The 17,970-nt window shown below is 47.4% G+C and overlaps 1 protein-coding gene across 7 annotated transcripts in view; it reads left to right on the top strand.

Moving 5' to 3' along the window:
• Nucleotides 1-17,970, top strand: part of SHANK2 (SH3 and multiple ankyrin repeat domains 2) — a 563,601-nt gene that overhangs the window by 53,977 nt on the left and 491,654 nt on the right. The gene's annotated exons all lie outside the window — the stretch shown is intronic.

Below are 17,970 nucleotides of genomic sequence, written 5' to 3' on the forward strand. Positions count from 1 at the left end.
ATTGCCGTTATTCTAGGAGGTGGGTCACAGAAGATCATTCTGGAACTTATGTCAGAGGGTGTTCTATGTTTTCCTCTAAGAGTTTTATAGTTTCTGGTCTTACATTTAGGTCTTTAATCCATCTTGAGTTGATCTTTGTGTATAGTATTAAGAAGTATTCTAATTTCATTCTTTTACATGTAACTGTCCAGTTTTCCCAGCACCACTTACTGAACAGACCGTCTTTTCTCCACTGTATATTCTTGCCTCCTTTGTCAAAGATAAGGCGCTCATACAGGTGTAGGTTTGTCTCTGGGCTTTCTGTCTTGTTCCGTTGGTCTCTATTCCTGGTTTTGTGCTGGTGCCATGCTTTATTGAGGACTGTAGCTTTGTAGTATCGTCTGAAGTTGGGAGGGTTGATTCCTGCAGCTCCATTCTTCTTTCTCAAGATTGCTTTGGCTATTCAGGGTCCTTTGTCTTTCCATACGAATTGTGAAATCTTTTGTTCTAGTTCTGTGAAAAATCCCATTGGTAATTTGATACGGATTGTGTTGAATCTGTAGGTTGCATTTGGCAGTGTAGTCATTTTCACAGTATTGATTCTTCCAACCCAGGAACTGAGTTCACGAGCTGCACCAAGAGAAGCCATTGTGACGGGAAGCCCACACATTGCAACTGGAGAGTAGACCCAACTTGCCGCAACTAGAGAAAGCCCACACACAGCAGTGAAGACCCACTGCACCCAAAAATAAGTTAAAAAATTAAAAAAATACAGGTGCCGAGGCTCACCCCCTCGTGAGCCTGGGGTGGGGCCAGGCATTGGTTTTTCTCTTTCAGGCTCTCAGGTGGTCGGAGTGTGTCGTCATGGGATGCCTCTCCACCTGTTTATGTCATCTCTGATTTCATCAGAGTCTTACAGCTTTTGCATGTTGTATAGTTTCTCTTCTGTCTCCCTGCTGCTGCTGCTGCTGCTAAGTTGCTTCAGTCGTGTCCGACTCTGTGTGACGCCATAGACGACAGCCCACCAGGCGCCCCTGTCCCTGGGATTCTCAGGCAAGAACACTGGAGTGGGTTGCCATTTCCTTCTCCAATGCATGAAAGTGAAAAGTGAAAGCGAAGTCGCTCAGTCGTGTCCGACTCTTAGTGACCCCACGGACTGCAGCCCACCAGGCTCCTCCACCCATGGGACTCTCCAGGCAGGAGCACTGGAGTGGGGGGCCACCGCCTTCTCCGTTTGTCTCCTTAGGTCCGTTTATTCCATTTTATTCTTTCTGTTGCAGTGATAAAACAGAGTTTGTTTTAAGCAGAGATTGAGTCCTTAATTTCTCTTTCTGATTTTTCATTGTTAGTGTATAGGATGCAAGTGATTTCTGTGTATTGATTTTATATCCTGAGACTTTATTAATTTCACTGATTAGTTCTAGTAATTTTCTGATAGCATCTTTAGGGTTTTCTGTGTATAGTATCATGTCATCTGCAAACAGTGAGAGTTTTACTTCTTCTTTTCCAATCTGTATTTTAAAATTTCTTTTTCTTCTCTGATTGCCATAGCTAGAACTTTCAAACTATGTTGAATAATAGTGGCAAGAGTGGGCACCCTTTTCGGTTCCTGATCTTAGAGGAAATGCTTTCAGTTTTTCACTATTAGAATAATGTTTGCTGTGGGTTTCCCCACTATATATTGCACAGAATTCTCCAGGCCAGAATACTGGAGTGGGTAGCCATTTCCTTCTTCAGGGGATCTTCCCAACCCAGGGATTGAACCCAGGTCTTCCACATTGCAGGCGGATTCTTTACCAGCTGAGCCACCAGGGAAGCCCAAGAATACTGGAGTGTGTAGCCTATCTCTTCTCCAGGGGATCTTCCTGACCCAGGAATTGAACCAAGGTTGCAGGTGGATTCTTTACCAGCTGAGCCACCAGGGAAACCCTCTTATTGTATATGGCCTTTAGTATGTGGAGGTTCTTCTGTGCCCATTTTTGGAAGAGGTTTTTTTTTTTTTTTTTCTCCTCCACAAATGGGTGCTAAATTTTGTTGAAAACTTTTTCTGCATCTGTTGAGATTATCATATGGTTTTTTATCTTTCAGTTTGTTAGCGTGGTGTAGTACATTGATTGATTTGCATATAGTGAAGAATTCTTGCATCCCTGGGATAAACTCAACCTGAGGGTGGTGCATAATCCTTTCAGAGTGTTGTTGGATTCTGTTTGGTAGAATTAAGTGGAGGATTTTTGCCTCTAGTCACCAGTGATATTGGCCTGTGGTGTTTTTGTGACGTCATTATCCGGTTTTGACGTCAGGGCGATGGTGGCCTCCTAGGATGAGTTTGAAAGTGTTCCTTCCTGTGTAGTTTTTGGGGAGGGTTTCAGAAGCACAGGCATTAGCACGTCTCTGAATGTTTGACAGAATTCGCCTGGGACGCCTTCTGGGCTTTTGTGTTTGGGGAGATTTTTGATCACAGTCAATTTCAGTGCTGTGTTCGGCTTGTTCATAATTTCTGTTTCCTCTGGGTTCCATCTTGGAAGGTTGAACTTCTCTAAAACTCTGTCCATTTCTTCCAGGTTATCCATTTTATTGGCATAAGGTTGCTTTTAATAGTCTGTTATGATCCTTTGTGTTTCTGCATTGTCTGTTGTAACCTTTCCTTTTTCATTTCTAATTTTGTTGATTTGATTCTTCTTTTTTTCTTGATAAACCTGCCTAATAGTTTGTCAGTTTTGTTTATCTTCTCAAAGAACCAACTTTTAGTTTTATTAGTCTTTACTATTGTTTCCTTCAGTTCTTCCTCTTTATGATTTCTTTCTTTCCACTAACTTTGGGAGATTTTTGCTCTTTTCCCAGATGTTTTAGGTATAGAGTTAGGATGTCTGTTCGTTATTTTTCTTGTTTCTTGAGGTAGGATTGTATTGTTATAAACTTCCCTATTAGAACTGCTTTTGCTGCATCCCATAGGTTTTGAGTGGTAGTGTTTTCATTGTCATTTGTTTATAGGAATTTTTAAATTTCCCTCTTTATTTCTTCAGTAACCTGTTGGTTATTTGGAACTGCAGTGTTTAATCTTCATATGTTTGTGTTTTTTACAGTTTTTTTTTTTTTTTCTGTAATTGGTATCTAGTCTTACAGAGTTGTAGTCAAAAAAGATGCTTGATACGATTTCAGTTGTCTTAAGTTTACTGAGGCTTGATTTGTGACTCAAGATGTGGTCTGTCCTGGAGAATGTTCCATGGGCACTTGAGGAGAAAGTGTATTCTTCTATGTTTGCTTGGGATGTCCCGAAGAGATCAGTTAGGTCTGTCTGGCCTGATGTGTCACTAAGGTCTGTGCTTCCTTGTTTTCTGTTTGGCGACCTGTCTGTCGGTGTGAGTGGAGTGTTACAGTCCTCCTATGTTGTGTGACTGTCAGCTTCCCTTTATACCCGTTCCGTTCAGTTCAGTTGCTCAGTCTTAGGGTTTGCTTAATGCGTTGGCGTGCTCCTGTGTTGGGTGCACAGTTGTGTCTTCTTGGACTGATCCCTTGTTCATTATGTAGTACGCTTCCTTATCTCTTGTAATATTCTTTATTTCACAGTCCATTCTGTCTGTTGTGAGAATTGCCGCTCTGGCTTTCTTCTCCATTTGTATGAAATATCTTTTTCCATTCTCTCACTCCCAGTCTGTATGTGCCTCTAGGTCTGAAGTGGGTCTCTCGTAGACACCATATGTGTGGATCTTGTTTTCGTATCTATTCAACCAGTCTGTCTTTTGGTTAGAGCGTTTAATCCATTTACATTTAAAGTAATTATTGATATATATTTTTCTATTGGCATTTTCTTAATTGTTTTGGGTTTGTTTTTGTAAGTCTTTTCCTTCTTTTGTGTTTAACATTTGCTGGTTTGGTGGTGCTAAATACTCTTTTAATATTTGCTTGTCTGTAAAGCTTTTGATTTCTCCATCAGTTTTGAATGAGATCCTTGCCAGGTAGCATAATCTTGGTTGCAGATTTTTCCCTTTCAGTACTTTAAATATATCCTGCCATTCCTTCTGGCCTGCAGAGTTTCTGCTGAAAGATCAACTGTTAATTCTATGGGTTTTTCCTTGTATGTTAATTGTTGGTTTTCCCTTGCTGCTTTTAATATTCTTTATTTGTGTTCAATCTGTGTTAATTTGATTTGTATGTGTATCTGTGTGTTTCTCTTTGGGTTTATCATTTCCTTTCCCATGTTAGGGAAGTTTTTGACTATAATCTCTTCAAAAATTTTCTCAGACCCTTTCTTTTTTGTCTTATTCTGCTGCTGCTGCTGCTAAGTCACTTCAGTCGTGTCCGACTCTGTGTGATCCCATAAATGGAAGCCCACCAGGCTCCCCCGTCCCTGGGATTCTCCAGGCAAGAACACTGGAGTGGGTTGCCATTTCCTTCTCCAATGTGTGGAAGTGAAAAGTGAAAGTGAAGTCGCTCAGTTGTGTCCGACCCTTAGCGACCCCACGGACTGCAGCCTACCAGGCTCCTCCATCCATGGGATTTTCTAGGCAAGAGTACTGGAGTGGCTTGCCATTGCCTTCTCCGGGGCCCCTATAATTCAAATGTTGGTGCATTTAACATTGTCCCCGAGGTCACTAAGACTATGCTCAATCGTTTTCTTTCCTGTTCCTTTATTCTGCTCTTCAGCAGTTATTTCCACCATTCTGTCTTCCAACCTGCTTATCCATTCTTCTCGTTCAGGTATTCTGCTCATGGTTCCTTCCAGGGCTTTTTAATTTCAGTAATTGTGTTGTTCATCTGTTTATTCTTTGTTTCTTTCAGGTCCTCGTTAAGTGCGTTCACTGATTCTTGCATTATCTCCTTTCTGTTCTCTAGGTTTTGGATCATCTTCACTGTCACTGCTGTGAGTCCCCTTTCAGGCGCTTTGCCTGTTTCCTCTGCTTATTGGGTCTTGTGAGGTTTTGCCTTCTTCCTTCCGTCGTGCCGTGTTTGTGTCTTTTCACTTTTCTGACTTCCTGTGTTTCAGGCCTCCTTTCGCTCCTCTTTCGTGTTGTCTCCCTTTTCCCTTTTGGCTTCTTCCCTCAGTTGGCGCGGTCAGTCCAGTGGTTTGTGCAGCGTTCGTGCTGGGAGGGCCTTGTGCCTGCGCCCTGGTGGGCGGCGGTGAGCTCTGGTGGGCAGGGCTGTGTGCGGTGGCCTGTTTTGGGGTGTGTGAGCTCTGGTGGGCAGGGCTGTGTGCGGTGACCTGTTTGGGGTGTGTGAGTTCTGATGGGCAGGGCTGTGTGCGGTGGCCTGTTTGGGTGTGTGAGCTCTGGTGGGCAGGGCTGTGTGCGGTGGCCTGTTTGGGGTTTGTGAGCTCTGGTGGGCAGGGCTGTGTGCGGTGGCCTGTTTGGGGTGTGTGAGCTCTGGTGGGCAGGGCTGTGTGCGGTGGCCTGTTTGGGGTGTGTGAGCTCTGGTGGGCAGGGCTGTGTGCGGTGGCCTGTTTGGGGTGTGTGAGCTCTGATGGGCAGGGCTGTGTGCGGTGGCCTGTTTGGGGTGTGTGAGCTCTGATGGGCAGGGCTATGTGCGGTGGCCTGTTTGGGTGTGTGAGCTCTGGTGGGCAGGGCTGTGTGCGGTGGCCTGTTTGGGGTGTGTGAGCTCTGGTGGGCAGGGCTGTGTGCGGTGGCCTGTTTGGGTGTGTGGGCTCTGGTGGGCAGGGCTGTGTGCGGCGGCCTGTTTGGGGTATGTGAGCTCTGGTGGGCAGGGCTGTGTGTGGCAGCCTGTTTGGGGTGTGTGAGCTCTGGTGGGCAGGGCTGTGTGCGGCGGCCTGTTTGGGGTGTGTGAGCTCTGGTGGGCAGGGCTGTGTGCGGTGGCCTGTTTGGGGTGTGTGAGCTCTGGTGGGCAGGGCTGTGTGCGGCGGCCTGTTTGGGGTGTGTGAGCTCTGGTGGGCAGGGCTGTGTGCGGTGGCCTGTTGGGGTGTGTGAGCTCTGGTGGGCAGGGCTGTGTGCGGCGGCCTGTTTGGGGTGTGTGAGCTCTGGTGGGCAGGGCTGTGTGCGGCGGCCTGTTTGGGGTGTGTGAGCTCTGGTGGGCAGGGCTGTGTGCGGCGGCCTGTTTGGGGTGTGTGAGCTCTGGTGGGCAGGGCTGTGTGCGGCGGCCTGTTTGGGGTGTGTGAGCTCTGGTGGGCAGGGCTGTGTGCGGTGGCCTGTTGGGGTGTGTGTGGGGATCCTGTCTTCCGACGACCGAGCTTGTGTTCCTGTCTGGCTTGTTGTTTGAGTGATGCGTCTTCACTGGGTGCTGCTGGCAGTTGCTTGACACCTGGTCTTGGATGCAGGTGGAGGCCTTCCTGAGAGTGCTCACAAACGAATACTCCCTGGGGTCAGGAGTTCTCTGGCAGTCCAGCATCCTGGGCTGAGTGCTCCACTCCCAAGGCTCAGGCCTGATACCCGGCTGGTGAACCAAGATTCCACAAGCCTTTTGTTATGGCAATAAAGGGGATTAAAACAAACACAAAAACAGACAAAGAAACTAAACAAGAAACAAAAAATGCACCCTGACAAACAGTAAATACAAAATCAGACAAATAACAAAAACAAAGGAACACATACACACTCACACACACACACACGCGCACACACACACACACGCACAGAAAACAGAAAGAGTCCAAAGAAAAGAAAGTACAAGAGAGTGACCTGGTGAGCAAAGAAAACCAAAAATTATATCGACCAATTAAAAACAAAACTAAAACACAAACCAGAAAATAAGACCAAAGAAGAGTGCCAGCTGGGGAGGAAAGCAAAGAAAACAAACTAACAAACACGGTGAGATAAAGAACAGGAAGAAGAGAAAAGAAATAGAAAAGCAAAGTTAGATAGAACTATATTAAAAGAGCTATATATGTTAAAGAATAACTGCAGCAGGAAAAGTACAACAAGAAAAAGAACAAAAAGCCAAGAAATATTAAAGAAAAAACCCATAGAACTGCGAAAAGCCAAGGGAGAGGGGCTCAGTCGCTCAGTCATGCCCGACTTTTTGTGACCCCATGGGCTGTAACCTGCCAGGCTCCTCTGTCTATGGGATTTTTCTGGCAAAAAATAAGTTCTCAAAAGCTTAGAGTTAATAATTGTAATGCAGTCAACAACCACAGCAACAGAGAAAAGAAAAGCCAACCACAGAGCCAACCACAGAACATTGTAATCAAAATGTGAGAATAATCATAACTGTTCTTCTCAGATCTCAGCTATTAGCATCCTTTCCCTTGCTCTGAGTCACAGACCACCGCTGCCTCCCTAGGATGCCCTCCATCACTAGGCTCGTCCCTGGGCCTCTGTGGGGACAGCTCAGACTCTACTCTGGCCCTACCCCTGCGTGTTCTTTTCTCAGTGTCCAAAGCTGCCGGAACTAGAGCCTTTTCTCTTGCAGGAACGCTCATTGTCCTGTTACATGCTTCGTAGACAGTCTGCCTGGTTGCTGGTGTGAATTTAGTCTGCAGCCTGTACAGCTGGCAGAAGGGCTTTCGATCCTCTTCCCTAGCCACACTGCCCCTGGAGTTCATTTGTGGTTTTACCCCTACAGAGGTGTGGGCCATCCATAGGGGTTTGCTCCTGAGGCTGCCCTGGAGGACGTGGGTCTGCCCCAGTGAGGACCAGGTGTGGAGGTGGCACGGCCTTTTCGACTGCAGGGGCCCTGGCAGTGCCAGGTATGAAGGGGAGCTGGTGGCCACAGACACAGGAGATGCGGCACCGTTTTGAGTCGGTGCAGCCTTTAGCAGCTCTGCCCCAGTGAGGAGCCAGCGGGAGGTGGCCGGCTGCGTGGACCACAGGCGCCCTGCTGGCACCAAGCGTGCAGGGCTGCCGGCGGCCTCGGGCGTCTGCGCTGTGGCTCTGTTAGCCTTTCTGCAGCCTCTGGCAGCGTTCAGAGGGCCTTCCTGACCGGCCCTTCTCTGTTGCTTGGTGCAACAGGCCCTCCACGGCCGCCCAGCTGGGGTCCTTCTCTGCTGTTCAGCGTATCAGGTCTCAGCTGGCCATCCTCTCTGGAGTCTTTCTCTGTTCTCAGCTGCCAGTGCCAGGGGATTCCAGGGGAGAGAGAGGCTACAGTGGTGGCTTCACTCCCTGCGCGTGACTCAGCAGTATCTCCTGGCCTCCATGGCCGCTGGCCTTGCGTCCACCATCATCTCCCTCGTGTCTCCTCAGGCCGTCTCCCTGCGGTCGGGAGCCGACAGCTCCCAGCCACTGTGCTCCAGGGGACTCGCGTCCCTGCCCAGGGTACATAGGGCTGCAACAAGGATTGTGTGGTTCTCACTCTGCAGCAGCCTCAAATGCTTGCCCTGTGTCCCAAACCGTTGCCCCGTTGTGGGGATCTGACCCCTGCCCACCCCGTGGGTACAGGTGCAGGCCTGCTCACTCTCATCTTTTCTCCTTTCCTTCCTTTTGCGAGGATCTGAATATCCCTTGCTGGTGGTCAGGGACTCCTGCCTGCTCTCAGATCTCCCACGTCTGAGGATGTAACCCTGATGGACCCGTGGAGAGTCCACCCGCTCTTCTGCCACCTTGTCTTCTCTTATGATCTCACTTTTAATTTGCTCGAAGTCGGTCTGTCTTCAGCTGTTTATTTAAGGTGGATTATTGGCGATGTGACGGGAAGGAGGGTCGATGGTGGGTCATCCCACGTGGCGGCTCAGAGGAGGGGATGGACCGTGTCACTGGGGAATCCCGACATCTGGAAATGAATCTCTTCTCTTGGGTTCATTAAGCTCCTCAGAGACATCTTGAGTTCAGGGTTCCCAGTGAGGGGAAGGGGCCATGGTGGGGGACAGAAATCCTGCTGTTGCACCCTTGTTCCCTGCGTGGTCCCACCCCCGCACGTTCAGGGTCTTCCTCCAGAATGTCCACTTTCTCTCTTTCATGCGTTGGGGATAAGGACAGGCAGCCAGCTGCCCAGTGGGAGGACTGGACCTGGGGGTCTGGCTGTTACCTGACAGCCTTTAAACTGGTCTCCCTGCCTTCGGCCCACTGTGAGAAACCCTTGGGTCACTTCCGAGCCCTTCTGGAATTCCATGCTGCAAGCTGGTACCAGTTCGCCCCTGGTGCCAGCCACACTCACCAGCCTTCGGTCAGCGAGGAGTGTCTCCTTTGCTGTTCTCGGTGCTCCTTTTCTGTCTGTCTTTGTGTTCATGTGTGTTAAAAACAAAATCACTTTCCTTTTCTCGCGGGGTTTCAAGGGGAAGCAGGGGTGTGGCCAGTCTGCCCTTAAGAGTGGAGGTTTGTTCTGTAATGCGGACTAACTGGGCGGCCAGGACAGGGCTATGACGAGGGGTCCTCTGGAAGGAAGGAGGGGCTGTGTGATGATCCGTCCTCACCCCCCACCCCCAGGATTTCTCCTTTTTAAGTTTTCTCCTGTTTGAATTGAGGGATAGTTGGTTTGCAGTGTTATGTTAATTTCTGTTGTACAGAAAAGTGATTCAGTTATACGCATGTATGCATTCTTTTCAGAATTGGTTTCCATTGTGGTTTGTTTGCAGGTCGCTGACTAGAGCGCCCTGTGTTTTGCGGTGGGACCTCTACCCGTTCTACCTGTAACAGTTTGCGTTCTACCTGTAACAGTTTGCGTCTGCTAACCCCACACCCGCACTGCCTCCCTTTCCCCACCCCACCCCCTTGGCCACCCGGGGTTTTTCTCCAGCACTCCTGAAGTGTCATGGGCGGTGACTAGGGATTGTACCAACCCCATTGGGTTGTAGTTCCAGCACTTTCTAGAGGCTTGAACCCCTGGGCCGAAATTAATTTGATCCATGTTGGCGTGTGGGCGAGCGCGGTGTGGTTTATTTCTGCGGATTGACAGGCTTCTTCAAACATGCCATCTGCAGGGCTTTCCTAGAGGCATGTGTCTATTTCAGTTAGGCCCCGAGTTGTTTTTGTTTGTTTTTCTGACTTGGACTTGAGCTGTGGGCTCGTAGGTAGGAAGCGTTGTTAGACGGCCTAGGGCGGGAACTTGATGTTTTCTTGCCGTTCTTTGGCTCCCACCCTGGCAGGAAACGCTATTTTAACCGCCCAGACCATCAATTAGCCACACTTGTCACCTCCTCCACGTTCTTGCGTGGAAACCGCTTCCTCTGATCTCTTTACTTCCACCCTGTACCTGTTGATCAAAAGTACCAGTAGGCAGCATCCGTTAAATAAAGCAAAGAGCATCCCACGCCCTGTGGTTTGGGGTTGCGGCCACTGTGGGGCGATCTGGTGGGGGGACCTCTGGGAAAAGGATCCCCAGAGCCAACTGCTTCAGCGCCATGTTTTTCTGTAAAATGGAAATAACGACATTTGTTCCCAGGAAAGTCAGCTGAGCTCCCTGTCATCCCCACATTGCAGGGAAGCCCCGTGCTACCTGGTCCCTGAGCAGAGATTGGAGCAGAGATTGGTGACAGCCTGAACCTTGGGGCTCTCCCCTAGTGGCCGCCTCTGGTTTTCTGAAGTCTTCTCTCAGCGCTGGGTTGTCCTTTTGAGTGTGAGTCTTTCACAGCCTTTGTCAGGTTTTCCCCAAAGCACATCATATTTTTGGTCAGTGTTATAAATGGTATCGTCCTTAAGGTTCAATTTCCAGGTGTTCCCTGCTACTCTGTAGAAACACAGTGGGTTGTTTTTTTTTTTTAAAAAATATTATTTATTTTGGCTGCACCAGGTCTTGGTTGGGGCATGTGGAATCTAGTTCCCTGACCAGGGATCGAAGCCCTGTTCCTTGCATTGACTGTGCAGAGTTTTAGCTCCTGGACTACCAGGGAAGTCCCCACACGATTGTTGTATATTCATCTTTTATCCACGAATTTTGCTTAAATCACTTACTAGTTCTGGTAGTCATTTTGAGGATTCTGATGAATTTTCTGCATGGACCATGGTGTTGTCTGCAAATAAAGACAGTTTTATTTCTTCACATCAGGATGTGTTTTATTTATTTTTCTTCTTATTGAGCAGAAGCTGTGAAGTTGGGCATCTCTATTTTGTCTCTGATCTTTGGAGGACTTTTTTCAGTCTTTCACCATGAAGTGTGGTGTTTGCTGTGGGCTTTGCTGAGACGCCTTTTGTCAGTTTCTTTCTGGCCCTAGTTTACTGAGAGTTCTTGTCATGAATCAGTGTTGGGTTTTGTCAAATGCTTTTTCTGCAGCTGTTGAATTGATCTTATGGCTTTTATTTTTAGTTTGTTAATATGGTGAACTTCATTGATTGGTTTTTCAAATGTTAAATCAACCTTGCATTCCTGAAATAAATCACCCTTGGTTATGAATAAATCACCTTGATTTCCCACAGTTTTGCTTAGAATTTTTGCATCTACCTTTGTGAAGGATATCAATCTGCTTTCTGTTTAGTATCAGGGTAGTAATATTGACCTCAGAGAATAATTTGGGAAGCATTCTTCTTGTCAATTTTCTGGGGAAAAAAAATGTAAATTCTCTAGTTTTCTTTTGATTAGCATTAAACCGGTATGTTTTCTACTAGCTTCTTTTCCTCTGTTTTTGTCTTGATTTTTAATGTGCATTTGTTATCAACAACTTAGAGTCATATTTAATGTGAAAATGATAATAGTTTGATTTCAATCTGTCCTCCTGCTATTTGTGTTCTCCTTGTCCCATCTGGACAGGGAGGCCTGGCGTGCTGTGATTCATGGGGTCGCGGAGAGTCGGACACGACTGAGCGACTGAACTGAACTGAACTGTCCCATCTGTTTTCTCTCCTCCTCTTTCTGCCTTGGTGTAGAGTAGCAGAATTTTGTCATTCCGTATTATTTCCTTTGCTGATGTATTAGCTGTGACTCTGTTTTATTGTTTTAGTGGTTGCTTGGGGTTTCTCGCGTGCGTCTTACCTTCTCACAGTCTTCACTGATATCACACCGGCTCGTGTTTGGTGTAAGCACCTTGCGATGATGCACTGCCCTTTCCCCTTTGCAACTCTTGTGCTTTTGTTGTCATATATTTTTTCCTACATATTTAAAAACTCCTAAATGTGTATGTTTATAAATAAATACATATTTGTAAATACATACGTTTAAAGAGGTCTAAGCAAGAGAAACTCGTGTGTCTGCCCATGTGATTGCCGTTTCCTATTGTCTCCATTTTTTTGTGTAATTCCATTTTTTTCTGGTATCATTTCTTTCTGCCTGAAATTTCTCCTTTAACGTCTCTTCCAAGGAAGACTTGAGTTCTTTCAGCTTTTATACGTCTGAAGAGTCTTCATTTTTGAAAGGTGTTTTCCCTGGTTAAGTAATTCTCGTTTGATTTTTTGAGAAAATGCTTTAAAAGCTTTGCTCCATTGTCCACTCACTTGCATTGTTTCCAACCAGGAATCCGCTGTCAGTCTTAAGTTTGTTTTCTGAATGTAATGTGTGTTTATTTGTTTTTTCCTTTCTCTGTCTTTGTGATTTTCTGTTTTTATGATTTTATCTTTGGTTTTGATTTGTTATGATGTGCCTGGGTGTAGTCTTCTCTGCGGTTCTTATGCTTGGGTTTCATTGAGCTTCTTGAGTCCGTGGGTTTATAGTTTTCATCAAATGAGTATTATTTTGGGCCAAAATTTCAGATAATTTTTTGTATTCTTTGTCATCAGGAACTGTAGTTCTATATGTATCAAACCGACTGAAGGTTCATAGCCTTCTGATAATCTGTTCTCTTCTGCTGCTGCTGCTGCTAAGTCACTTCAGTCGTGTCCGACTCTGTGTGACCCCATAGACAGCAGCCCATCAGGCTGCCCCGTCCCTGGGATTCTCCAGGCAAGAACACTGGAGTGGCTGTTCTCTTCTAGTAATTCATTATTGTCATTGTGTTGGTTTTCTGCAATATCTTCTATTTCATCATCTTTTTATCTGTTGTCCATTTTGCTGTGAATCTTATCTGGTGTATTTTTCATTTCAGATATTGTCATTTTCATCTTTGAACACTTGATTTAGGCTGTTTTTTTTTAATCTTTCATGTCTCTGCTTGCCTTTTTGAACATGAAGAAATCAGTTAATATAATTTTTAATGCTTTTTCTGCTGATTATAATATCTGACTCAGTCTTGTTTTGACTGGTTGGTTGTATTCCTCATGGTTCGTACATTCCTGCTCCTTTACACACCTGATCATTTTTTATTGTTTCTTTAGTGTAGTAATATTTTTATTGCTAAGCTTTGTAAACTGTGGATTTTTTTGTTGAGTCTGTGTACTTTTGAATTTGGGTAAATGTTCTTGACCTTTGTTCTGTTGATTTTCTTTGTTAACATTCAGTTAAGTTGCTTAAAGACAGTTTGATCTTTTCGGGTCTTGCTTCCTGTGTTTGCTCTTTGGGGGATAGCAGCACTCGGTCTAGGCCTGGGTGTTTCTCACCGTTGAGGCCAGCTCTCTGTGTGTTCTGCGTCCCATAAGTCATGCGGTTTTCTGGTTTGTCCAGTGGGAGCCAGCGGTGTTCCTGGGCCTGTGTGACTCCTGCACGTTGTGACCTGTAGATCCCCTGGTAGGCTGTTCGCGTTGTATGGGCTGCTCTCATCCTTCAGAACGCTCCAAGGAGCCACTGCAGGTCTCTAGTGGCCTCGGTTCCCGTCTGTCCTCTCCTGTTCTCAGTCCTGGGGTGGTTGTAACCTTGGGGCCCCTGAGTTCTCAGCCTGTTGCCTCCGCTCAGGGAACTCACCCAGCATCACTTGGTCCCTTCTTGGACCGTGGCCCAGACACTGTGAATGCAGGAAGCTGAGAGCAGCCCCAGGACTCACCTGGTCTGTTTCCTGGCTCTTTTGCATCATGGTCCTGCATGTTTGAAAACCATTTATCATATATTTTGAGCACATTTTGCTAGTTTCAGGCAGGAGGCTAACCCAGCACCTGTTGCTCTATCTGCCTGGAAGTGGAGGGCGCTCTGTCTATTCTGCCTCTTCTGCACCTCCTGTGTTGTGTTCTTGCCTCCACCTTCCTCCATCTGGCCTGGATTCTGTTTCTCCCCACTTGCTTGCCTTCCCCTTGCTCTATTGTCACGTTCCCTCTCACTGCTCCAGCATCTGCATGACCGCCATTGGCAGCCTGGGCTTCCTGGTCACCCCACCTCTGAGGCTCAAGGGTAAGAGGTTTTACATTTTCTGGAGAGAACTGTCTTGCCCCAGTTGTGTTGATTGCAGGTGCTCCTACAGCCCCGGACCCCATCACTGTTTATTTATTATTCTTCAAACTTGTCCTCAGTTGGACTAGGTGCTAAAGAAGCAGCAGTACAAATAGCAGTCTCCATCCTGGCTGTCCTGATAGTGACAAAAAATAAAAAATACACAGGTTTAACAAAAACCAAGGTGTTAATTTCAGCCAGGGAAGCATGTGCTGTGTTTGTGTGTTTTGTAGCTTGAGAAAGGGCAGTCAGGGAAGGCGTTTCTGAGTGACTGGGAGTAGGAGCAGGGAAGGGTGTGCTCTAGGTGGAGGGAACAGCAAATGTAAAGGTTGATGCGTTCACTGCATCCTTGCCCAGGGGCTTCAGCGTTGAGACCCAATCTGTGCAACTCCCCCAAAGCCTGTCTCCCTTCTGCCTGTTTCCCGTCTCTGTGGCTTTGTTAGCCAGTGGCTTCCAAGGGCCTTTTGTTTTTTGGCTGCAAGGCACACGGAACTTCTTTGACCAGGGATTGAACCCATGTCCCCTGTATCAGAAGCACAGAGTCTTAACCACTGGATCACCAGGGAAGTCCAAGCGACTTTATATAAATGCCAGTGTGGTTATCTATTACTATGATTGTTTCCTTATTCTGAAGAGGTTACAGGGTGTGTGATTTTGGTTGTGTGGTTTGCCCAAAGAAGAATCAGTTGAGAAGAGTCCTGAATGGTGCTACTCCCCTGAGTATAAATCCTTGGCATATTAGTTTTCTGTGGCTATTGGAGTAAATGGCCGCAAGGTGGTGGCTTAAAGCAGCAAAAATTTATTCTCTGACAATTCTGAAGGTTATAGTCCAAAGTCAAGGGGTAATCATCTCACTCCAGGGGAGAATCCTTCCTCACCTCTTGCAACTCCTGGTGGTGGCTGGTAACCTTGACTTGACCTTGACCTGTGCACACATCCCTCCAAACCTCTGCCTCCATCATCCTCCTGGCCGTCTCCCTGCCTCTCCTGCCTGTGGTCTGTTTCTTCCCATGGCTTTCTTGTAAGACCCTCAGTAATGGATTTAGGACCTACTGTCTTCCCTGGGGCTTCCCTGGTGGCTCAGATGGTAAAGAATCTGCCTGCAAGGCAGGAGACCTGGGTTCACTCCCTGGGTAAGGAAGATCCCCTGGAGAAGGAAATGGCTACCCACTCTGGTATTCTTGCCTGGAGGATCCCATGGACAGAGGAGCCTGGTGGGCTGCAGTCTGTGGGGTTGCAGAGAGTCGAACATGATTGAGCAGATGGCAGATGGCAGGTACACTTTCACTTTCCTCTTGGCTTGTGGGTGTGAAGTAGCCTTTCTCTGGGGTGTTGGCCTGGCTGATCAGGGGAGAGAATTCCACAGTAGTCCCTCTTTGTGTGGCAGCCGAGCGGTCCTGGGGGATGACTCACTCCCAAGCATCAGGAAGTGGTACAAACGCTGAAACCAGCACAGCAGTCAGCCTGCTCTGCGGCATTTGGGACATTCATCTTCCTTCCGCTCAGAAAGCTCAGATCACAGTGGGCCCGCCCACCTGTGGTCCCAGCTAGAAGGAGAACCAGATCTTGAATTCTGGAATTGATTTCTTCCCTCTGCCACTCTTTTTTTTTTTTTTTTAAACTGTGTCCTCCATGAGTGTTGAAAATGATTTTCCTTTTATTGTTAGTGAAGTTGACAAAAGTCGAAATGCTTAAAAATTAATGAAGTAGATTTACTGTCAGACAAGTCACCATCACTCTTCCCACGTGGGAGTGACTGTGTGACGTTGGGTGGGGGACAGCGTGCTCCCTTCTCAGCCCAGGAGGCGGTGGGTGTGACGCGCAGCCCTTACACGTGTCTCTGGAGAGTCCCGAATCCGTGCGTGTATGCATTTTCCATCACGGTCTCCGTCTGTGCGGGCTCTGGGAGGCATGTGGAGGGGCCACTGTGCCCAATGCCCGCCTCTTCCTGCCTGCCATGCGGGGTCAGACCCTGACCTGTAGAGCTGTGCATTGCCCTGGTGTCAACTGGGCAGTTTTCTGGAAGGAGCCTGGCTTCATTCTCTCCTGGGGGAGCCCACGGAGAAAGGTATACGTGCTGATAACACAGCTCATCCGCTTGTAAGAGCCCTTTCCGAGAAAGCTATTCGAAATATGGGAGAGGATGCTTAAAAAGCGGTTTCTTTTTCTTAATATATATATTTTGTTGAAGTATAGTTGACTTACTGGAGAAGGAAATGGCAACCCACTCCAGTGTTCTTGCCTGGAGAATCCCAGGGACGGGGGAGCCTGGTGGGCTGCCGTCTATGGGGTCATACAGAGTCGGACACGACTGAAGCGACTTAGCAGCAGCAGCAGCATAGTTGACTTACAGTGTTTCAGTGGGCAGCAAGGTGATTCAGTAATGCATATACACATATATTATTTTTCCGATCATTATCCATTATAGGTTATTACACGATATTGACTAGTTCCCCGTGCTCTACAGTAAACCTTTGTTGCTTGTTGCATATCTGTTTTCTTAAAATTAGAAGTCTAGCATTCTATTCATAGTAAGTCAAACAAGTGGAATAAAAATATCATAAATTTTTTAATTAGGCAAAAATTCATAAGTTTTCTAAAATATTTATATTATGCATACTATAATATGTATATATAGTATGTGTGTATGCATACTATTATATATACATACACAAAAGCTTTTCTACTACGCTTGATAAGGCTTGAGAAAGAAATAAAAAACAAAGAGATGGAGAAATGGTCAAGCATCAACCAAATGAAATGGGAACACCGAATATGAAACAGAAAAGTGAAACAAACGAGATAAAAGTAAAGGATCCTCATATAGTCCAGCTGTTTTTAAACATGGCTGCTCATCAGAAACACATCTGGAGCTTTGGCGGGGGGAAGCAATACCTTGGCATTTGTATTTTTCAAAAAATTCCAGGATAATTCTGATCTGCATCTGGCTTTTTAAAAGGTAGTTTCTTTTCAATGAAGTTTCGGGAGAAGCTGTGCCCGTGGCCCCCCGTCTGTGTTCTTGGTGTCAGAGCCTCTCCTGGGCATCCTCCCGTCCTCGGTGTGAGGTCAGGCAGGAAGCTGGCGGGTGGGGATGGCGGCTGCCAAGGTGCTTGGTGAGCCTCCTTTGCTCCGGGGGCTGGTGAGTGCTGGGCTGGAAGTCCTGAGCGCTCTCAGCCCCGTCTGCCGACTCCGTCACCACGTCCCAGGGTGGCGTCGAGCAGGTGATGCTCGTGTCCTGTTGGAGCCTGGAGCACTCGTGGGGGTCCTCTCCTCATGCCTGCTCCTGCAGCCCTGAAACAGGCCTCCCAGCCTAGAGCTCCAGCATGGGCCCAGCGGGTGCAGGAGCTCGGGAACAGAGGTGGACCTTCCCAGATGGTGTGAATTGAACATTTGTGTTCATCTGTTGAAGCCCTCACCCCCAATGTGGCCGTGTTTGGAGATGGGGCCTCCCTGGATGTCATTGAGGTTAAATGAGGTCATGAGGGTGGAGCCCTGATCCTATAGAATTAGTGTCCTCCTCTGGGTTGGAAAGAGTCCCCTGGAGAAGGAAATGGCAACCCACTCCAGTATTCTTGCCTGGAGAATCCCATGGACGGAAGAGCCTGGCGGGCTACAGTCCATGGGGTTGCAAGAGTCGGACATGACTTAGCAACTAAACCAGCACCCCAAGAAGAGACCCAGAGCACCCCCCTCTCTGCCTGCGAGGATACGGGAGGAGACACCATCCACAGCCAAGAGGAGGGTCCTCACCAAGGGAGTGAGCGCACCAGCGCTGGACCCTGGGCTGTGTGCTGGGCACCCGTTTCCTGCAGCCCCTGAGACTATGCACAGGCCAGTCTGCAGTCCCGGAAGAAAGCTGCTCCCCTCTTGTTCCTGGGGATCTCCGAACTTTTACACGTCAACTCTGCTGAGAGCTCAGTGTGAGAAGTGGCCCGCACGCCACCTCCCAGC

This window comes from Moschus berezovskii, chromosome 25, assembly GCF_049115385.1.
Source record: "Moschus berezovskii isolate FMDL1 chromosome 25, NW_MosBer_1.0, whole genome shotgun sequence".
Taxonomy (NCBI): Eukaryota; Metazoa; Chordata; class Mammalia; order Artiodactyla; family Moschidae; genus Moschus; species Moschus berezovskii.